This window comes from Papio anubis, chromosome X (assembly GCF_008728515.1).
Source record: "Papio anubis isolate 15944 chromosome X, Panubis1.0, whole genome shotgun sequence".
In the NCBI taxonomy this organism is placed as follows: domain Eukaryota; kingdom Metazoa; phylum Chordata; class Mammalia; order Primates; family Cercopithecidae; genus Papio; species Papio anubis.
The window spans coordinates 44382219-44406490 of record NC_044996.1 but is presented as its reverse complement, the minus strand read 5'-3'; positions in this window follow the sequence as shown (position 1 = coordinate 44406490).

The following is a 24272-nucleotide window of genomic DNA, read 5'->3' as shown; positions in this document are numbered from 1 at the left end:
ATTTGTGTAGAGATGTTTATATTATTCTCAATGGTAGTTTGTATTTCTGTAAGATCAGTGGTGATATCCCCTTTATCATTTTTTATTGTGTCTATTTGATTCTTCTCTGTTTTATTCTTTATTAGTCTGGCTAGTGGTCTATCTATTGTGTTAATCTTGTCAAAAAACCAGGTCCTGAATTCATTGCGTTTTTGAAGAGTTTTTCATGTCTCTATCTCTTTCAGTTCTGCTCTGATCTTAGTGATTTCTTGTCTTCTGTTGGCTTTTGAATTTGTTTGCTCTTGCTTCTCTAGTTCTTTTAATTGTGATGTTAGGTTGTCAATTTTAGATCTTTCCCACTTTCTGATGTGGGCATTTAGTGCTATAAATTTCCCTCTAAGCACTGCTTTGGCTGTGTCCCAGAAAGTCTGGTACATTGTCTCTTTGTTCTCATTGGTTTCAAAAAACTTTGTTATTTCTCCCTTAATTTTGTTATTTACCCAGTAGTTATTCAGAACAAGGTTGTTCAGTTTCCATGTAGTTGTGTGGTTTGAGTGAGTTTCTAAATTCTGAGTTATAATTTTATTGCACTGTGATCTGAGAGGCTGTTTGTTATGATTTCCATTCTTTTGCATTTGCTGACAAGTGTTTTGCTTCCAATTATGTGGTCGACTTTAGAATAAGTGCTATGTGGTGCTGAGAAGAATATATATTCTGTTGATTTGGGGTGGAGAGTTCTGTAGATATCTGTTAGGTCCTCTTGGTCCAGAGCTGAGTTCAAGTCCTGAATATCCTTGTTAATTTTCTGTCTCCTTGATCTGTCTAATATTGACTTGACAGTAGGGTGTTAAAGCCTCCCTTTATTATTGTGTGGGAGTCTAAGTCCCTTTGTAGGTCTCCAAGAACTTGCTTTATGAATCTGGTTGCTCCTGTGTTGGGTGAATATATATTTAGGATAGTTAGCTCTTTGTACTGCATTAATCCCTCTACCATTATATAATGCCCTTCTTTGTCTTTTTTGATCTTTGCTGGTTTAAAGTCTGTTTTATCAGAGACTAGGATTGCAACCTCTTTTTTTTTTTTTTTTTTTTTTTTTTTTTTTTTTTTTGCTTTCCATTTGCTTGGTAAATATTCCTCCATTCTTTTATTTTGAGCCTATGTGTGTCTTGGCATGTGAGATGGGTCTCCTGAATACAGCACACCAATTGGTCTTTACTTTTTATCCAGTTTGCCAGTCTATGTCTTTTAATTGGGGCATTTATTTAGCCCATTTACATTTAAGGTTAATATAGTTAATGCTTGAATTTGATACTGTCTTCATGATTCTAGATGGTTATTTTGCACATTAATTGATGCGGTTTCTTCATAGTGTCATTGGTCTTTATATTTTGGTGTGTTTTTGCAGTGGCTGATACCCGTTTTTCCTTTCCATATTTTGTGCTTTCTTCAGGAGCTCTTGAAAGACAGGTCTGCTGGTGATGAAATCCCTCAGTGTTTGCTTGTCTGTAAAGGATTTTATTTGTCCTTCACTTATGAAGCTTAGTTTGGCTGGATATTAAATTCTAGATTGAAAATTCTTTTCTTTAAGAATGTTGACTATTTCCCCCCAACACCCACTCTTCTGGCTTATAGGTTTTCTGCTGACAGATCTGCTGTTAGTCTGATGGGCTTCCCTTTGTAGGTAACCTGACATGTCTCTCTGACTGCCCTTAACATTTTTCCTTCGTTTCAACCTTGGAGAATCTGACCATTATGTGTCTTGGGGTAGCACTTCTCAAGAAGTATCTTAGTGGTGTTCTATTTCCTGAATTTGAATGTTGGCCTGTCTTGCTAGGTTGGGGAAGTTCTCCTGGATAATAACCTGAAGTGTGTTTTCCAACTTGGTTCCATTCTCCCCATCACTTTCAGGGACCCCAATCAAGGTTTGGTCTTTTCACTTAGTCGCATATTTTTTGGAGACTTTATTTGTTCCTTTTCAGTCTCTTTTTCTCTAATCTTGTCTTTACACCTCATTTCAGTAATTTGATCTTCAGTCTCTGATATTCTTTCTTCTGCTTGATTGATTTGACTGTTGATACTTGTGTATCCTTCACGAAGTTTTCATGCTTTTTTTCAGCTCCATCAGGTCATTTATGTTCTAAACTGGTTATTCTAGTTAGCAGTTCCTGTAGTCTTTTGTCAAGGATCTTAGCTTCCTTGCATTGGGTTAGAACACGCTCCTTTAGCTCAGAGGAGTTTGTTATTACCCATCTTCTGAAGCCTACTTCTGTCAGTTCGTCAAACTCATTCTCTGTCCAATTTTGTGTCCTTGTTGGAGAACAGTTGCGATCATTTGGAGAAGTGGCCTTCGGGTTTTTGGAATTTTCAGCATTTTTGTGCTGGTTTTTCCTCATCTTCATGGATTTATCTATCTTTGATCTGTGAGGTTGATGACCTTTTGATGGGGTTTATGAGTGGGGGGTTCTTTCTTGTTGATGTTGATGTTATTGCTTTCTGTTTGTTAGTTTTTCTTGTAACAGTCAGTCCCTTCTTCTGCAGGTCTGCTGCAGTTTGCTGGAGGTCGACTCCAGACCCTATTTGCCTGGATATCACCAGTGGAGGCTGCAAAATATCAAAGATTCCCACCTGTTCCTTCCTCTGGAATCTTTGTCCCAGAGGGGCACCAACCTGATGCCAACCAGAGCTCTCCTGATTAGGTTTCTGTCAACCCCTTTTGGGAGGTCTCTCCCAGTCAGGAAACACAGGGGTCAGGGACCCACTTGAGGAGGCAGTCTGTTCCTTAGCAGAGCTCTAGTGCTGTGCTGGTTGGACCCTCCTTTTCAGGATCTGCTGTTATCTTCAGAGTTGGCAGGCAGGAACATTTAAGTCCACTGACAATACACCCACAGCAGCCCCTTTCCCCAGGTGCTCTGTCCCAGTGAGATGCGAGTTTTATCTATAAGCCCTTGACTGGGGCTGCTGCCTTTCTTTCAGAGATGCCCTGCCCAGTGAAGAGGAATCTAGAGAGTCAGTCTGGCCACAGCCACTTTGCCACACTATGTTCAGTTCTGCCCAGTCCTTAGTACTGTGAGGGGAAAACCGCCTATACAAGTCTTAGTAATAGCAGACACCCCTCCCCACACCAAGCTCAGTTATCCCAGGTCTACTTCAGACTACTGTGCTGGCAGTGAGAATTTCAAGCCAGTGGTCCTTAGCTTGCTGGATTCTGTGGGAATGGGACCCACTGAGCAAGACCACTTGGCTCCCTGGCTTCAGTCCCCTTTCTAGGGGAATAAACGGATCTGTCTCACTGGGGTTTCAGGCATCACTGTGGTATGAAAACAAAAATCTCCTGCAGCTAGCTCATTGTCTGTCTGAACAACTGCCCAGTTTTGTGCTCGAAACCCAGGGCCCTGGTGCTATATGCACATGAGGGGATCTCCTGGTCTGCAGATTGCAAAAACCATGGGAAAAACAATATCTGGGCTGGATAGCACAGTCCCTCATGGCTTCTCTTGGCTGGGAAAGGCAGGTTCCCCGACTCCTTGCACTTCCTGGGTGAGGCGACACCCTACCCTGCTTCTGCTCATCCTCCATGGGCTGTACCCACTGCCTAATCAGTCCCAATGAGATAAACAGGGTACCTCAGTTAGAAATGCAGAAATCACTCACTTTTTGTGTTGGTCTCCCTGGGAGAGGCAGCTTGGAGCTGTTCCTATCTGGCCATCTTGCCAGCCGGCCCACAATTACATTATTTTGACTATAGTTACTCTGTTGTACTATCAAATGCTAAGTCTTATTCAGTCTTTTTATTTTTTGTGTCTATTAACCTTTGATACCACCCTTCCACCATGCTGCTATGTATTTTTTTGCTATTATTTAGAAATTTCAATAAGTTTTAGGGGTGTTTGCTTACACGGATAAGTTCTTTGGTGGTAATTTCTGATATTTTGGTGCACCCATCACCCAAGCAGTGTACACTGTACCCAATGTGTAGTCTCTTATCCCTCACCCCCCTCCCACCCTTTCCCCTAAGTCGCAAACTCCATTGTATCATCCTTTTTTTGTTTGTTTTGTTTTGTTTTGTTTTTTTTGAGATGTCACCCAGGCTGGAGTGCAGTGGTACTATCTTGGCTCACTAAGCTCTGCCTCCCAGGTTCATGCCATTCTCCTGCCTCAGCCTCCCGAGTAGCTGGGACTACAGGGGCCCGCCACCACGCCTGGCTAATTTTTTGTATTTTTAGTAGAGACGGGGTTTCACCATGTGTTAACCAGGATGGTCTCGATCTCCTGACCTTGTGATCTGCCTGCCTCAGCCTCCCAAAGTGCTGGGATTACAGGCATCAGCCACCATATCTGACCTCATTGTATCATTCTTATGCCTTTGCATGTGCATAGCTTAGCTCCCACATATAAGTGAGAACATACGATGTTTGGTTTTCCATTCTTGAGTTACTTCACTTAAAATAGTAGTCTCTGATTCCATCCAGGTTGCTGCAAATGCCATTATTTTGTTCCTTTTTATGGCTGAGTATTATTACATGGTGTATATATGTACCACATTTTTCTTATCCACTTGTTTGTTGATGCGCAGTTAGGTTGTTTCTAATCTTTACAATTGTGAATTATGCTGCTATAAACATGCACATGCAAGTATCTTTTTCATATAATGACTTCTTTTCTTCTAGATAGATACCCAGTAGTGGGACTGCTGGATCAAATGGTAGGTCTACTTTTAGTTCTTTAAGGAATCTACACACTGTTTTCCATAATGGTTACATTAGGTTACATTCCCACCAGTAGTGCAAAAAGGTTCCCTTTGACATCCATGCCAACATCTGTTTTTTTGGTTTTTTTTTTCTCCTGGCCATTCTTACAGGACTAATGTGGTGTCACATTGTGGTTTTGAATTGCATTTACCTGATCATTAGTGATGCTGAGCATTTTTCCATATGTTTGTTGGTCATTTGTATATTTTCTTTTGAGAATTGTCTATTCATGTCCTTAGTCCACTTTTTGATGGGATTGTTCATTTCTTTCTTGCAGATTTGCTTGAGTTTCTTGCAGATTCTGGATATTAGTCCTTTGTCAAATGTGTAGATGGCAAAGATTCTCTCCCAGTCTGTGGGTCATCTGTTTACTCTGCTGATTATTTCTTTTGCTGTGCAGAAGGTTCTTAGTTTAATTAAGTCATATCTATTTACATTTGTTTTTGTTGCATTTGCTTTGGGGTTCTTGGTCATGAAGTTTTGCCTAAGCCAATGTCTAGCAGGTTTTTTTTCTGATGTTATTTTATAGAATTTTTATGGTTTCAAGTCTTAGATTTAAGTATTTGATCCATCTTGAATTGATTTTTGTATAAGGTTAGAGATGAAGATCCAGTTTTATTCTTCTACATGTGGCTTGCCAATTATTCATGCACCATTTGTTAAATAGGTTGTCATTTCCCCACTTTATGCTTTTGTTTGCTTTGTCGAACATCAGTTGACTGTAAGTATTTGGGTTTATTTCTGGGTTCTCTATTCTGTTCCATTGGTCAATGTTTCTGTTTTTATACCAGTACCATGTTGTTTTGGTGACTATGGCCTTATAGTATAGTTTGAAGTTGGGTAATGTGATACCTCCAGGTCTGTTCTTTTTTCTTATTCTTGTTTTGGCTATGTAGGGTCTTCTTTGGTTACATATGAATTTTAAGATTGTGTTTTCTAGTTCTGTGAACAATAATAGTGGTATTTTTGTGGGAACTGCATTGAATTTGTAGATTGCTTTTGGCAGTATGATCATTTTTCACATTACTGATTCTATCCATCCATGAGCATGGGATATGTTTCCCTTTGTTTGTGTCATCAAAGGAAAGCCCAAGACCTGACTGAATTAGTGTTGAATTCTACCAAATATTTAAGGATGAATAAATAGCAATTCTTCCCAAATTCTTTTTAAAAATTGAAGAAATGGAAACATTTTCCAACTCATTTTATGAGGCCAGCATTAGCCTGATACCAAAGACAGACGAGGATACCATAGGAAAAGTAAACTACAGAACAATATTTCTGCTGAACATAGATGCAAAAATTCTCAATAAAATACTAGAAAACCTAATTAAACAAGACATTACAAGGATAATTCACCATGATCAAGTGTGATTCATCCCTGGGATGGAAAAATAGTTCAATATGTGCAAATTAATAAATGTTATATAGCACATCAATGGAATGAAGGATAAAAATGACATGACCATCTCAATAGATGCAAAGAAAACATTTGACAAAAGTCAACATTCTTTCATTAGAACAAGCCTCAAAATTAGGTGTAGAAGGAATGTATCTCAATATGATAAAGGCCATATATGAGGGGTCTTCAAAAAGTTTATTAAAAATGCATATTATGAAATAATTATGCATGGATTTCAAAACTCATTTGCACCAAAGTAAACTCTAACTTGCTATAAAATATCTGAACAGGATCTAGCTTGAGATATTAAGAAGAATAAAATATCAGTTTGAAAAAAACCTCCATCGAAGCAACATGAATTCTACTAAAACTGAAGCAAAAAGAAATATTAAATTTATAGTGAAGGTTGGGTGGCAGAATGGTGAAATAATTTATGTTTTATAAAAAGCTTATGGAGACAGTGCCCCAAAGAAATGAGAAGCTTACAAATGGATGATTTGTTTTAAGAAAGGAGCACATGATGCTGAAGAGGAAGTCCATATTTGCAGATCCTCCAACATCAATTTTTGAGGAAAATATCTTGCTTATGCCCTAATTGAAGAAGACTGAGAATTAGCAGTAGAAACAATAGCCAACACCATAGATAGCTCAACAGGTTCAGATGAGACAATTCTGACTGAAGAATTAAGGTTGAGCAAACTTTCCGTTTAATGGGTCCCAAAACCATTGCACCCAGAAAGAAAGAACCAACCCAAATGCCCATCAATGTTAGACTGGATAAAGAAAATTTGGTACATACACACCATGAAATATTATGCATCCATTAAAAATGAAATTATGTCCTTTGCAGTAACATGGATAGAACTGAAGATCATTATTCTTAGCAAACTAATGCAGGGACAGAAAGTCAAATACCACATGTTCTTGTTTATACATGGGAGCTAAATGATGAGAATGTATGGACTATACAAATACATGGAAATTAAACAATATATCCTGAATGACCTGTGGGTCAATGAAACTAAGAAAGACATTGAAACTTTCTTGAAATAAATAATAGTGAAAACACAACATGCCAAAACCTATGGGATACAGCAAAAGCAGTACTAAGAGAGATGTTTATAGTTATATGTGCCTAAATCAAAAAAAGAGAAAACACTTCAAATAAAAAATCTAATGATGCATCTTAAAGAACTAGAAAAGCAGGAACAAAGCTAACTCAAATTTAGCAGAAGAGAAGAAATAATTAAGATCAGAGAAGAAATAAATAAAATTGAAAGAAAAAATACAAAGATAAATGAAACAAAAAGTTGGCTTTTTGAGAATTTAGTCAAAACTGACAAACTTTTAGCCAGACCGTATTGGTCCATTCTCACATTGCTATAAAGAAATGCCTGCAACTGGCAAATTTATAAGGAAAAGAAGTTTAATTGGCTCATGGTTCCACAGGCTGTACAGGAAGCATAATGCTGGCATCTGCTTAGCTTCTTGGGAGGTCTCAGAAAACTTACAATCAGGGCAGAAGATGAAGGGGAAAAAGACCAATCTTACCTGGCTTGAGTAGGAGGGTTGGGGTTGCCACACACTTTTTAAAAACCAGATCTTGGGAGAACTCTATTATGAGAACAGCACCAAAGGAGGAAATCAACACCCATGATCCAATTACCTTTGATCAGGCTCCACCTCCAACACTGGGGTTATAAATTCACATGAGATTTGGGTGGGGACACAGATCCAAACCATAACACAGATGAACTAACAAAAAAGAGAGAAAATCCAAATAAATGAAATCAGAAATGAAAAAGGAGACATTACAACAGATAGTGCAGAAATTCAAAGTATCATTAGTGGTTACCATGAGCAACCATAAGCCAATAAATTAGAAAATCTAGAATAAATTGACAAATTCCTAGATATGTACAATCTACCAATATTGAACCAGGAAGAAATTTAAAACCTGAGTACACCAATTACAATTAACAAGATTTAAGCCATAATAAAAAGTCTCCCAGTAAAGAAAAGTCTGGTACCTCATGACTTCACTGCCAAATTCTACCAAAAATTTAAGGAAGAGATGATATCAATCCTACTAAAACAATTTTTAAAAATGGTCTAGGAGGAAATAATTCAAAACCCACTTTACAAGACCAGTATTATCCTAATACCAAAACCAGACAAAGACACATCAAAAAAAAAAAAAAGAAAGAAAGAGAAAAGAAAAAACCTACAGGCCTATATCTGTCCTGAATATTGATGCAAAAATTTGTGACACAATACTATCAAACTAAATTCAGTACTACATTAAAAAAAGCATTCATCATGACCAAGTGGGATTTATCCCTGGGATGCAAGGATGGTTCAACACACCCAAATCCATCAATGTGATACATCATGTCAACACAATGAAAAATAAAAACCATATAAACTTTTAAACTGATGCTGGAAAAGTATTTGATAAAAATTCAACATCATTTCATGGTTTAAAAAAATCCCTCAATAAACTACATATGGAAGGAACATAACTCAACATAATAAAATCATTTATGACACACCCACAGCCAGTATCATTCAGAATGGGGAAAAACTGAAAGCCTTTTCTCTAAGATCTCGAACAAGATGAGGATGCCCACTTTCCTAATAGTTATTCAACATAGAACTGGAAGGCCTAGCAATTATACAAGAGAAAAAATAAAGACCATCCAAATTGGAATACAAGAAGTCAAATTATCCTTCTTTGCAGATGATGTAGTCTTATATTTTGAAAAACTAAAGACCTGTTTATTAGAACAATTTGTTTATTAGAACTGATAAACAAATTCAGTGTAGTTGCAGGATAGAAAATCAACATAAAAAATCAGTAACATTTCTGTATTTCAACAGTGATCAGTCTGAAAAAGAAATAAAAAATGTAATCCCATATACAATAGCCATAAATAAAATTAAATACCTAGGAATTAACTTAACCAAAGAAGTAAAAGATCTCTTTAAGGAAAACTGTAAAACACTGATGAAAGAAATTAAAGAGGACACCAAAAATGAAAAAGTGTTCCATGTTCATGGATTGGCAGCATCAACATTTTTTAAATGTCCATACTGCCCAAAGCTATCTACAGATTCAATGCAATCCCTATCAAAATACCAATGACATACTTCACAGAAATAGAAAAAACAATCCTAAAATTTATATGGAACCAAAAAGACCCAGAATAACCGAAGATATAATAAGCAAAAAGAACAAAACTGAAGGAATCACAGTACCTGACTTCAAATTATACCATACTACAGAGTTTTGGTAACCAAAACAGCATGGTACTGGCATAGAAACAGATACATAGACCAATTAAACAGAATAGAGAACTCAGAAAAAAATCCACACACCTATAATGAACTCATTTTGACAAGAACATATACTGGGGAAAACATAGTCTCTTCCATAAACGGTGCTGGGAAAACCAGATATTCTTATGCAGAAGAATGAAACTAGATCCCTACTTCTTGCTTTTTGTATATCCAATCCATGTTGATAGGATATACAAAAATCCAATCAAAATGGATTAAAGACTTAAATCTAAGACCTCAGACTATGAAACCACTACAATAAAACATTGGGGAAAATCTCCAGGTCATTAGTCTGGGCAAAAATTTCTTGAGCAATACCCCACAAGTAGAGGCAACCATAGGAAAAATGGACAAATGAGATCATATCAAGTAAAAAGCTTCAGCACAACAAAGAAAATACCAAAAATGTGAAGAGACAACCCACAGAATAGGAGCAAATATTTGCAAACTCTCCATCTGACAGGGAATTAACAACCAGAATATATAAGGAGCTCAAACAACTCTATAGGAAAAAATCTAGCAATTCTATCAAAAATAGGCAAAAAATTTGAATAGATAGATATTTCTCAAAAATAGGCATACAAATGTCTAGCAAGCATATGAAAAGGTGCTCAACATCATTAATCATTAGAGAAATGCAAATCAAAACCACAATGAGTTATTATCTCTTCCCAGTTAAAATGACTTATACCCAAAAGACAGGCAATAGTAATGGAGTGAGGATGTGGAGAAAAGGGATCCCTCATCCACTGTTGGTGGGACTGTAAATTAGTACAACCCCTATAGAAAACAGTCTAGATGTTCCTCAAAAAACTACAAATAGAGCTATCATATGATCCAACAAGCCCAATATTGGGTATATACCTCCCAAAAAGAAAAACAGAATATTGAAGAGATAAATATACTCCCATGTTTGTTGCAGCACTTTTCACAGTAACTAAGATTTGAAAGCAACCTAAGTGTCCATCAACAGATGAATGGATAAAGAAAATGTGGTACATATACACAACGGAGTAGTATTCAGCCATAAAAAGGACATCCTGTCATTTGCAACAACAGGGGTAGAACTGAAGATTGTTATGTTAAGTGAAATAAGCAAGACACAGAAAGACAAACATCATGTGTTCTCACTTACTTATGGGATCTAAAAATCAAAACAACTGAACTTATGGCCATAGAATAGAAGGATGGCTATCAGAGGCTGGGAAGGGAGCATTGGAATGGATGTGGGGAAGGTTAATGGCTATAAAAAGTAGTTAGAAATAATGAATAAGGCTTACTATTTGATAGTACAACAGGGTGACTATAGTCAATAATAACTTAATTGTACATTTTAAAACAACTAGAAGGAGTAATTTGATTTTTTATAACAGAAAGGATGAATACTTGAGGGAATGTTATACCCCTTTTTCCATGATAGGATTATTTCACATGGCATGACTGTATCAACACATCTCGTGTACCCCATAAATATATACACCTACTGTGTATCCACAAAAATTAAAAATCAAAAATCAAAAAAAAGTTTTTTAAGAAAGAAATCCTGCCACTTGTGACAGCATATATAAAACTGGAGAACATTATGCTAAATGAAATAAGCCAGACAGAGAAAGACAAATACACTTTTCTATGGAATCAAAAAAATTCAAACTCATAGAAGCAGAGAGTAGAATGGTGATTTTCAGGGGCTGCAGGTATGGGGACAGGTTGGTTAAAGTGTACAAACTTTACTGTGTCAAGATGAATAAGTACCAGAAACCTAGTGTACAGCATGCTCAAAATTTGGTAAGAGAGTAGATCTGAAATATTCTCACCACAAAAAGGTAATTATGTGAGATGATGGATATGTTAATTAGCCTGACTGTGGCAATCATTTCACAATGTGTGTGTGTGTGTGTGTGTGTGTATATATGTGTATATATATATAAACATCACATTATACAGCTTAAACATATATACTTTTAATTTGTCAATCACATCTGAATAAAGCTGTGTGTAGGAAAAAGAAAAAAAAACTATCCTAGACTCATCTCACAAATTTGGAGCCCTGAATGGATCGAGCTGATATGCAAGTAGTCCAATTGTCTTCCAGAAATATATCCAGCAATCTTTAAACGAAGACAAGCAAATCCAGTGCTCAACAGTGTAACATCACAATTCCAGCCTCCAACAAAAATATTAGACATACAAAGTAGCTGGAAAATATAGGCATAACTATGAGAATAATCAGTCCATAGAAACAGACCTAGAAATGACAGATGTGATGGAATTAGAAGAGAATGAATGTAAAACCACTATTATAAATATGCTCAGTGGTTTAGAGAAACACATCAACATAATGAAAAAGCAAATGGAATTATTATATAGGAAACAAATGGAAACTCTATTGCTGAAATATGCAATATCTGAAAAGTTAAGTAGATGGGTAATAGCAGATTAGGTACCACAAAAGAAAAATAACAAACTCAAAGACATAGTAATAAAAACTTTTTTAAATGAAGCACAGAGAATAAAAGACTGCAATAGAATGAATCAAGGGAAGTTCATAGATGATTAGTTTGAAGGAGATTTGTAAACAAAGGGTAGAGTCGTTTTGATTATGAGAAAAAGTTCAATGTGATTAGAACATAGTGTGAAAAAAAGTGGTGGATGATGAGGTTGTAAAATTAGCTTAGGGTGTCCCAGAAAAGACTTGCATGCTCTGCTAAGGATTTTGAAACTTATACTATGGACAATGGATACATGACCTAAGCTTTTGGAGTGAGTGCTTGATGTAATCAGTTGTGATTTCAAAAAATTAAATTTCGATTGATTATAAACAGGAGATATTGAAGTCAAAGAGATCATATGTTAGGCTTTTGGAGAAGTCAGGATGAAATAAGACAAGAGCCAAACTTGGACAATGGACAAAATGAAGGCAAATTCATAAAACTTTCAAATAGAACTGATACAATTTGATGCCAAGATTTTGAGGAGTACAGAAAGAAGAATGAGGAAGTAGAAGCAGAAGAGAATGGTTTTCAGGTTCCTGCTTTGAGCAAACAAGGGAGTACTGATACTCTTCTCTGAGACAGAGTGCTGAATGAACACCAGTTTGGGGATACAGTTTTGGACATGCTAACTTTGAAGTTTCTGTGGAACATCCAGGCAGAGGAAAGCCCTGGAGATAAGATGGATTGGGCATCATCCACGAACATATAGTGATACAGTGGTTGAAGGCATTGGATAAGATGATGAGGAGGTGGAAAATGTCTAGATTTATATGAGAAGACAAAGCAGAAAATATTGGTAACACCAACATGTAAGACAGATGAAGAAAAAAAAAAAAACTAGTCAGAGAAGTCAAAGAACTAAGAGAGATTAATATTGTGGAAACCAAGGAAGAGACTTTCCAGATGAGAATGATAGTGTTAAATACTGCCAAAGGTCAAGTCATTTATCCCACTTGAGGAAGAGAGGTCAATTGATCAGGTTTAATTATTCATTAGTGCCTCTAGAGAGAATGGTTTCAGTAAAGGCAAAAGCAGACATTATATTGCAGTGGATGAATAACAAGTCAGAGACAAAGAAATAGAACCATTGAGGGCAAAGTGCTCTTTCAAGAAGTTTAGCTGTGGAGAATGTTAAAGAAATATGGTTACACGTTATAGCTTGAGGGAGAGGAACTCTTGAGGGTAGGTGATTTTTTTAAGATGCAGAGGATTTGATCATGTTTATAGGCAAATGAGGAAAAGCTAATGGAAAAAGAGGTGTTAAAGACATATAACTTGGTGAGGAGGGATAACTGATGGAGTAGTGACTCTGTGAAAGAAAATCACTAGTGGAATGATTTGTCTTGGAAAAACTAAGGACATCTGCTTCTCTAAGTCAAGAGAAAGGAACATAAGTACAGGAAAGTTAGTTCAAGGCACTACAAAATGGCCTTTAATTTCTCTGTAAAGGAAGCACGATAATCTACTGAGAAGTGTACATTTAGGAACTTTGAGAAGAGTGGAAGTAATTGCTGTGGCAAATATTAGTGACAAATGAAGAAAAGGAACCAATTGGAAAAAAGCAAAAGTTTGGTTAGCAATTTTGAGAGTACACATGAAGTTGAAAATATTAACCTTGGAAATGATGGTTATCAGTGTGCTTATGCAATTTTCTGCAGTAGCACTCTGAAACCCAGAACTAAAAGTAAATAAACGGATCTTTATATTCATCTGGTGTAGGAAAATTGCAAAGCATGAGTGGTGGAAAGATAAGCAGATGAGGAAATAATAGGTGAGGGCATAATAAACTAGCCCCAGATTCACATCGAGCAACATGAAGCCAGCAGGGACCGAGAGAAGAGGGGCTTTGAAAACAGACAAGTGTCAAGGATTAGGAATTTTCAATGATATTAAAGAACATATTTAGTGAGAGTAAGGAATTTTGAGAGGAGGAATATTAAGATGTTTTGATCAGAGAGTGGAATATTGGAATCAAAGTTTCTGGAGGTAAAATAGTTCTATAAGAGGACAAGATGTAGGATGCCATTATTTGGTTGCTAACATGGAGTAGAGGTGATATTTATTGGAGTTGAATGAGCTCAAGAAATTGTAAGCCTATGTTGCTGAAGTTATCTGGTGAATTAGTCAAGGTAATTAAGGCTAGCTATAGCAACAAAAAAACTCAGCTGATTAATACGCAAAGGTTTGTTTTTATGCTCATGCAGAATCAGGCTTCACTTGGTAGGGGTTGTCATCCATCCAGTAACTTAGGATCCAGACTTCTTCCATCTTGATATTCTGGTAATTCAACCCATAGTTTGCAAGGTCACTGCAGCAGGGGAGGAGGAGACACGGAATAAATATACTGACTTTTAACTGCTTCAGCTTGGAAGTAGCATATGATATTTTAGTTCACAGTTCACTGGTCAGTACAATTTAAATGGTCTCATTCTAATTACAGGGACAACTAGGAAATATAAGGCAATCAGCGAACTGTTTGGTGAGTGTTAACTGTCTTTGCCACATTCCGGCAGGACTTGGGGTAGTGAGCAACATTGTGAGTCAAGTGTCAAAGTTCTGCATGAATATGTGTGTGGTCCATCTTGGAAGGAAGAAGAGGCAACCAAAAGGATGGGGAGGTGGTATATCCAGAATGGTTTTAAAAGATAAAACAATTTTGAGTAAGGGTTAAAGAAATACAATCTAGAAATTTCTATGGGGAATTTAAGAAAATGCTATCCTGTGTCCGGATCCCCCACTCTGGGTAGGGAAATAGTGTGGAATATGGCTGGAAATGTGAACTGCTACTATACTGTGGTAAGAATTGAAACCAGATTAAATCTGTTGGCCTTTACCCTGGAAACAAAAGAATAAAATGACATGATAAAAGTATTGTAGGAAAATTATTTTGTCAATGGCATTCAGAATGCAATGAATGGGGTAGGTACTGGAGGTGAGAAAACAACTAAGAGGTATGAGCTACTGGGAGCCTGACTAATGGTGGTCACAGTGGGAATCCAATGTCACATGCAGGAGACACTAAGGGATAAAATTCAGCAAGCTTTTATAACAAACAGTTGCTGCATATTTTAATTGCCTCCAGCATAAATTCACAGAAGGACCAGAATGGCCTTGGGATGGGATGGGAGACAAAAGAGAAATAGATGAGATATGCCTAGAAGAGCTAACAAGGGTAGCCAGAAAGATTAAAGGTGAAACAAAGAAATAAAGAAAGAGTCTGCAGAAAAGGACCAACAGATTCCAGGCACACATGGCCTATAAGTTGGGAGACAAAAGGCAGTGGTGATTAGCAGCAGCTGAAGGTCACACACAGGGTCTTCTGGCATCTAAGCCAGTAGTTGGAAACCTTTCAGATTTGTCTTGCCAAGTCAGTATTTTTTCACTCTTAATTTCAGGATTTATATGCCTATAATATATATTTCCACTTAGAAACTTTCTGTACATCTAAAATCTTATTGCATATAAAATTATTTTTTGAAAGTTTAAAGATTAAGAAGCTGCATTTATTATATAATTATAAAGCAGATTTAATGAGATTCACTTATATCTTTTTCTGTTTTGACCTTTTTCAGTTACCCCAAGTTCCTGTGTATATTCGTATACTCAAAGCTATGGAGATATCTACCTCAAACTATTTGTGTCCCAGCCCCACTCTTACTAGGTCCAGAACTATTATTACCACCTGCTGATTACAGTGCAAGAAGCCTTAGATAGGGTCAAAGGGGACCAGAGCCCACTCTCTGCTGAGTCTGAAGCTGCTTGGCCAGAGACACAAATGGTAGAGGAAAGTGCAGAGTGTTGTGGGAACACAAAACAGGAAGTTCTGAAATGATTGTGTGATACAGGAAAAGGCCTCCATGAGATGTGAAGGGTAAGTAAGATATAGTGTGGAGGCTGAGAGCTGAAAGAAAATACATGATGTGTTTTAAAAACAGAACAAAATTCAGGGCAACTGGAGTATGGAGAACTGGAGGAGAGTGGTGTTAAGTGAGGCTGGAACGGTGGGCAAGACTCAGAGCTTGAAGGCGAAGGCATAAAGAAGACATTCTTCTTAATGGTGTAAAATGCAAGCACAGCACTTTAAGCTATGTATTATTTGGGGCAATAATAAACCAGATACTGTTTTGAGGTTTTTTGTTTGTTTTTTTTTTTTTTTCAGATATTAGCTCTTTTAGTTCCTATTCCTACTCTATGAGATAGATGATATCATTACTCCCATTCTGTAAATAAGAAAACTGGAGCATGAAGAGGTTAGGTAACTTGCCCAAGAAAATACTGCAGCAGAACTAGGACTCAGTTTCAAGGTGTCTGGCTCCAGAATTTGTGCTCTTGAGCAATCCACAATACTGCCTTATGCCAATATAATGTGTCTCCTTGGGACAAAAAAAAATCTAGCTTTTCTTTATAATTGTTTGTGGCAATAATTTAGAGACAAATAAACTTTTCAGTATAAAGCCACTGGATCCCAGAATACTCCTTAGATGGCCAGAGACCCAGGAAAATTCACCAAAAGGAGAAATGGTACACACACACACACAAATTAAATTTTCTTAAAAGTGATATTTGATTACTTCTGATCCTGGCAAAATGGAGTAGACTTACTTTACATTATTCCTTCCACTTAAGTACAAGTAAAAACCCTGAACATTATAAAGATATTTCTCTGTTGCGGGAAGTCAGGGACCCTGAATGGAGGGACCGTCTGAAGCTGCTGCAGAAGAACATAAATTGTGAAGATTTCATGGACATTTATTCATTCCCCAAAATAATGCTTTTATAATTTCTTACACCTGTCTTTAATCTCTTAATCCCATCATCTTTGTAAGCTGAGGATGAATGTTGCCTTAGGACCCTGTGATGACTGCTTTAACTGCACAAATTGTTTGTAGAGCATGTGTGTTTCAACAATATGAAATCTGGGTACCTTAAAGAACAGTATAACAGCGATTTTCAGGGAACAAGGGAGATAACCTTAAAGTCTGGCTGCCTGTGGGCAGGCAGGACAGAGCCATATTTCTCTTATTACCGAAAATGGGTAAGATAAATATTGCTGAACTCTTTCCCCAGTAAGGAATATTAGTAATCAACAGCCCTGGGAAAAGAATGCATTCCCAGGGTGGGGTCTCTAAAATGGCTGCCCTGGGAGTGTCTGCCTTATGCAGATGTAAATAAGGATGAAACACACCCTAGTCTCCTGCAGCACCCCCAGGCTTCCTAGGATTAGGAAATTCCAGCCTGGCAAATTACAGTCAGACCAGTTCTCTGCTCTTGAAACTTGTTTATCAATGACAATGCGTGCACAGCTGGACATGGAAGTTCATTAGTGATTCTAGTTTTGCCTGACCTTGTGACCTCATCTTGACCGCCTGCCTTGTGATCTTTTGTCACCCATGAAGCATGTGATCTCTGTGACCCACACCCTATTCATACACTCCCTCCCCTTTGAAAATTGCTATTAAAAATTTGCTGGTTTTATGGCTCAGGGAGCATCACGGAACCTGTTGACATATGATGTCTCCCCCAGACACCCAGCTTTAAAATTTCTCTCTTTTGTACTCTTTTCCTTTATTTCTCAGACCAGCCAATACTTAGGAAAATAGAAAAGAACCCACGTTGAATATCAGAGGTGGGGTTCCCATGACATCTCTCTACTTACCATGGGGTTATGTTCTGATAATCCCATCATAAGTTGAAAATATTGTAAGTCAAAAATGCATGGCTGACTGGCAACTGTGACTCACTACCACTGCCCAGCATCATGAGAGAAACAGAGTTTCTACAGAATGTGTGTCACTCTCATTCACCTTAAAGTAGAAAATTCCCAAATGGAACCATCATAAGTTATATACCATCTGTCTATGAATCAAATAAGAAAAGGTTATGAAAGGTAGTAAGAAGAAGTCAGACTGGCTAGTGACATTGGGACCCAAGGAATGATATGATGTTGAATTATCTGGGTTTTCTTTTTGCCTTGAGTATCCTATATAAGGAACTGAAAAAGACTAAAAAGGAAACACCAACAGGTGGAAACAAAAATGTTCCTAACAAAAATCTATTCTCTCTAGCCAAAGTATCAGGAAAGAGACAGCCTAGCAGGCCAGAAAACTTTTAGACAATAATGGCTCTACTCCAGTCAATCATCACAGAAATATTCATGGACTCATCCCCACCCATGCAAGTAAGGGACAAGTGGAGGGTCTATCACCCTCTCAGGGATGTAACTAGGCAGTTTAACACCCTCATCAGGTTGGTGTAAAAGAAGGCAAAGTAATGAACTGAAACTTTTGTCACTGCCAACTGGTAACAAGGTTATCCTCCCAACACCCACATCATCAGTGAAGACTACAGGGGAAACGTGGACTTCCACTGGCACCCAGCAGTAATGAGATGTTTCTACCTTTCTCTGCTGCAGTGGTGTCAGAGGAAGCGTAGTGGAGAGCTTTCTCCACTGACCAGTGTAATAAGGCCACCTACACTCCCATGGTGTCATTAGATGAAATATGGAGAGCAGTAATGAGACCTGCTTACCTCTTTCAGCCAGGGAAGTATCACTGGAAGCTTAGTAGGGAACTGGAAATTCCACTCTGTCTAACACGAAGGAAAAGCCCATGCCACTTGAGTGTCAAAGGAAGCTGATTGGGGAAACTGAACTTCTACCCCCACCTGGCAGTAACAAGGTACTTTGCCAGAGAAGTGTCAGAAGAAACAAGCCAATTCAAAAAGTGTAAATAAGATCCAGAGTCTCAAACAGTAATACCCAATATGCCCAGGTTCCAATAAAAAATTACTCTTTATATTAAGAAGCAAGAAGTTATTAGATTGAATGAAAAAAAGAAAATAGGTGCCAACACCAAGATGACAGAGATACTAGAATTATCTGACAAATATTTTAAAGCAGTGCCATAAAGATGTGCATCACACAAAATTATTTATATGTTCAAAACAAATGAAAGCTTAGAGAGTCTTAGCAAAGAAATAGAAAGCCTCAGCAAGACACAGAAGACATAAAAAAGAACCAAATGGAAATTTGAAAACTGAAAAGTGTGATAATGTAAAAGAAACTACAGGTGACCTCAAAAGCAGAATGGAGGGGGCAGAGGAAAGAATTAGTGAACCTGAAGAGAGAAAAATAGCCTTTGATAAAATTCAACATCCCTTCATGTTAAAAACTCTCAATAAACTAGGTATTGAAGAAACATATGTCAAAAATAATAAGAGCTATTTATGAAAACACCACAGCCAATATCATACTAAATGGGAAACACTTGAAAGCATTCCCTTTGAAAACCAGCACATGACAAGGATGCCCTCTTCCACCACTCCTATTCAACATAGTATTGGAAGTTCTAGCTAAGGCAATGAGGCAACATAAAGAAATAAAGTGTATTAAAATAGGAAGAGAGGAAGTTAAATTGTCTGCTTGCAGATGACATAATTCTATATTTAGGAAACTCCATCATCTCAGCCCTAAAACTTCTTAAGCTGATAAGCAACTTTAGCAAAGTCTCAGGATAAAAAACCAAGGTGCAAAAAACACAAGCATTCCTATACACCAACAATAGACAAGTGGAGGGCCAAATCATGAATGAACTCCCATTCACAACTGCTACAAAGAGAAAAAAATATCTAGGAATACAGCTAATGAGGGAAGTAAAGGAACACTTCAAGGAGAACTACAAACCACTGCTCAAGAAAATAAGAAAGGACACAAACCAATGGAAAAACATTCCATCCTCATGAGTAGGAAGAATCAATATTGTTAAAATGGTCACATTGTCCAAAGTAATTTATAGATTAAATGCTACTCCCATCAAACTACCATAGACATTCTTCACAGAATTGGAAAAAACTACTTTAAATTTTATATGAAACCAAAAAAGAGAACATATAGCCAAGACAATACTAAGCAAAAAGAACAAAGCTGGAGACATCATGCTACCTGACTTCAAACTATACTACAAGGCTACAGTAACCAAAACAGCATGGTACTGGTATCAAAACAGACATATAGACCCACGGGAAAGAACAGAGACCTCAGAAATAACACCATGTATCTACAACCATCTGAACTTCAAGAAACCAAACAAAAACAGGCAATATGGAAAGGGTTCCCAATTTAATAAATGTTGCTGGAAAAACTGGCTAGCCATATGTAGAAAACTGAAACTGGCCCCCTTCCTTACACCTTATACAAAAATTAATTCAAGGTGGGTTAAAGACTTAAATGTAAAACGCAAAGCCATAAAAACCCTAGAAGAAAATCTAGGCAATACCACTCAGGACATATGCATAGCAAAGACTTATTTCGTGACAAAAATGTCAAAGGCAATGGCAACAAAAGCCAAAATTGAGAAATAGGATCTAATTAAACTAAAGTGCTTCTGAACAGCAAAAGAAACTATCATCAGAGTGAATAGGCAACCTACAGAATGGGAGAAAATTTTTGCAATCTACCCATCTGACAAAAGTCTAATATCCAGACTACCCATCTGACAAAGTTCTAATATCCAGAATCTACAAGTAACTTTAACAAATTTACAAGGCAAAAACAACACAACCCCATCAATAAGTGGGCAAGGGATATGAACAGACACTTCTCAAAAGAGGACATTTACACAGTCAACAAACATATGAAAAAAAGCTCATCATCACTGATTATTAGAGAAATGTAAATCAAAACCACAATGAGATACCATCTCACACCAGTAAGCATGGCAAGCATTAAAAAGTCAAGAAACAATAGATCCTGACAAGGCTGTGGAGAGACAGGAATGTTTTTACACTGTTGGTAGGAATGTGAATTATTTGAACCATTATGGAAGACATGTGGCAATTCCTCGAGGATCTAGAACCAGAAATATCGTTTGACCTAGTAATCCCATTACTGGGTGTATACCCAAAAGAATATAAATCATTCTACTGTAAAGATACATGCACACATATGTTTACTGCAGCACTATTTACAATAGCAAAACCTGGAATCAACCCAAATGCCCATCAATGATAGACTTGATAAAGAAAATGTGGCACATACACACCATGGAATACTAGGCAGTCATAAAAAGGAATGAGATCGTGCCCTTTGCAGGGACATGGATGAAGCTGGAAGCCATCATCCTCAGCAAACTAACACAGGAACAGAAAACCAAACACTGCATGTTCTTACTAATAAGTGGGAGCTGAACAATGAGAACACATAGATACAGGGAGGGCAACAACACACACTGGTGCCAGTTGGGGACTGGGGGATGAGGGGAGGGACAACATTAGGAGAAATAGCTAATGCATGCAGGGCTTAAAACCTAGATGACAGGTTGATAGGTGCAGCAAACCACCATGGCACATGTATACCTATGTAACAAACCTACAAATTCTGCGCCTGTATCCTGGAACTTAAAGTATAATTAAAAGAAAGAAAGAAAGAAATCCACTCTAGTTAACAGCATTCTGATCAAGTCCACAGATATGAATGAGGGCCATAAAATAAATCTTATTTGTCTATGAGAAAAAGAAGATGTAGAAAATATCACATCTAAACAACAGACAGAACACAGTCTAGAAAAAGGAAAGTGAATAGTCTCCCATCCAACATACATGTTACTGAAGTGTCAGAGGAAAGAATAAAGAGGTCAGGACAGAAAAAAAAAAAACTTATAAATAATGGCTGAAAACTTGCCAGATTTGGCAAAAGACATAAAACTACAGATTCAAGAAACCAACCGAACTCCAAATAATTAAAAAAAAAAAAATCCCCAGCAAGACACATCATAATCACACTTCTGAAAAATAAAGACAATGAAAGCATATTGACAATAATGAGATAAATGACATCTTACTTGCAGGGACAAACAATTTGAATGATACATATTTTTCATATAAATCATGGAGAGCAGAAGGAAGTGACAGTATTTTTCAAGTGCTAAAAGAAATGAACTGTCAATCCAGATTCCTGTATTCAGTGAAAATACACTTCAGAAATCAAGGGAAAATTGAGATTCTCATATGAAGGAAAACTAAGAGAAATTGTTGCCAGCAGACCTACACTAAAAGAATGACTAAAGAAAACTCTCTATACAGCAAGAAAATAATAAAAGAAATATTGAACTTCAGGAAGAATAAAAAATAGAGAAAAAATGGATAAATACAATAGACTTTCCTTCTCATTTTTATTTTTCTGATTATGTTTTATATTTGAAGCAAGAACTATGGCACTGTTTGATGTGGTTCTAAATGTATACTGTAGTAATCCATAGTAGGGTGGGGACAAGAAAATAGAAGAAAAAAACAGCGAACAAACAAAACAAAAAGTAAATAAGCATACATAGCCCTAACATAACAATAATTACATTAATTATAAACAATCTAAGTACACCAATTACAAGACAGATAGTGAAAGGCTGGATTAATAAACACTACTTAACCATAAGCTATCTACAAAAACAACTCATGTAAATTAAAACACTATAGTCAAGCTTAAAATAGAAGATTGGAAAAACATACATCATAGTACATCAATCTAAGGAAAACATGAATGGCTATATTAATATCAGACATATTAGACTTCAGAGTAAATACAATTACCAAAAACATACAGGGACACTATGTAATAACAGAAGGGTCCATCCACCAAGAAGACATGGATTTTAAATGTACATGCATTAAAAAACAGAGCTGCAAAATATGTAAAGCAAAATCTTTCAAACCTAAAATGAGAAATAGACCAATCCACAATTATACTTGTACACTTCTACACTCATCCTTCAACAATTGTTACAACAACTAGACTGAAAATCAGCAAGAATTTAGAATTTAACAATACAATCAACAGTATCTAATGCATAGGTATAGAACACACCCCCCAGCAACAGTGGAATATATATTCCAAATACATATTATTTTTAAGGTCCCATGGAACATTCCTTAAATTAAACCATATCTAGGGCGATAAAGCAAACCTCAACAAATCTGAAAGAACTGAAATCATACAGAGTGTGCTCTCCAATGACAAGTGGAATCAAACTAGAAAATGAACAAGAACTTTTTCAAACCCTTGGAATCTAAACAAGACACTTCAAAATAATCTATTAGTCAAAAAGGATGCTTGAAGGAAATCTAAAAATACATTGAACTGAATGAAAAGGAAAACACAATATATTTATATCTGTGAGATATGGTTAATGAAATACTGACAGATGAATGTACAGCAACAAATGCTTACATTTGCAAAAAGGCAGTCTCTAACCAATAATATAAGTTCTACCTCAAGCACCTAGAAAAAGAAGAGCAAAATAAACACAAGCTAAGCAGAAGGAAATAAACATAAAAGCAGAAATAAATAAAATTTAAAACAGGAAAACAATAGAAAAAGTCTGTGAAAAAAAATCCTAGTTCTTTGAACGATCAATAAAATTGACAAACCTCTAGCAAGGCTGAAAAAATAGTGAGAGAAGACATAACTTACAAATATCTGGAATGAAATACTGGATATCACTGTAGACTCTGCAGGCATCAAATGGATAATAAGAGAATGCTAAGAACAGCCTTACATACTTAGATGAAATGGACCAATTCCTCAAAAAATTAAAATACCACAACTCCTTCAATATGGAATAGAGAATTTGAATAGCCCTATAAACTGTCAAATAAATTGAATTCTTAGTTTTAAAGTGTCTAAAAAGAAATATCCAGACCAAAATAGTTTTACTGCAGAATTCTACCAAACACTTGAAGAATTAACACGTTTTTACAATATCTTGCAGAAAATAGAGGCTATTATTCTGAAGCTACTATTACCCTGATACCCAAACCAGACAAAGGCCGTACAAAAATAAAAACTACAGAAAACATCCCTTATGAAAACAGAGGTGGAGGGCATTCCAAGATGGCCAAATAGGAACAGCTCCGGGTTGCAGCTCCTAGCAGGATTGACGCAGAAGACAGGTGATTTCTGCATTTCCAACTGAGGTACCTGGTTCATCTCACTGGGACTGGCTGGACAGTGGGTACAGCCTATGGAGGGCAAGCCAAAGCAGGACGAGGTATCACCTCACCGGGGAAGTGCAAGGTGTTAGGGGATTTCCCTTTCCTAGCCAAGGGAAGCCATGACAGACTACCGGGAAAAAAGGGACACTCTCGCTCAAATATGGTGCTGTTCCCAAGGTCTTAGCAACTGACAGACAAGGTGATTCTCTCCCTTGCCTAATGTGGCAGCTCCCATGCCCACAGAGCCTTACTACTGCTGGTGCAGCAGTCTGAGATGGATCTGCGAGACAGCAGCCTGTCTGGGGGAGAGGGTCTGCCATTGATAAGGCT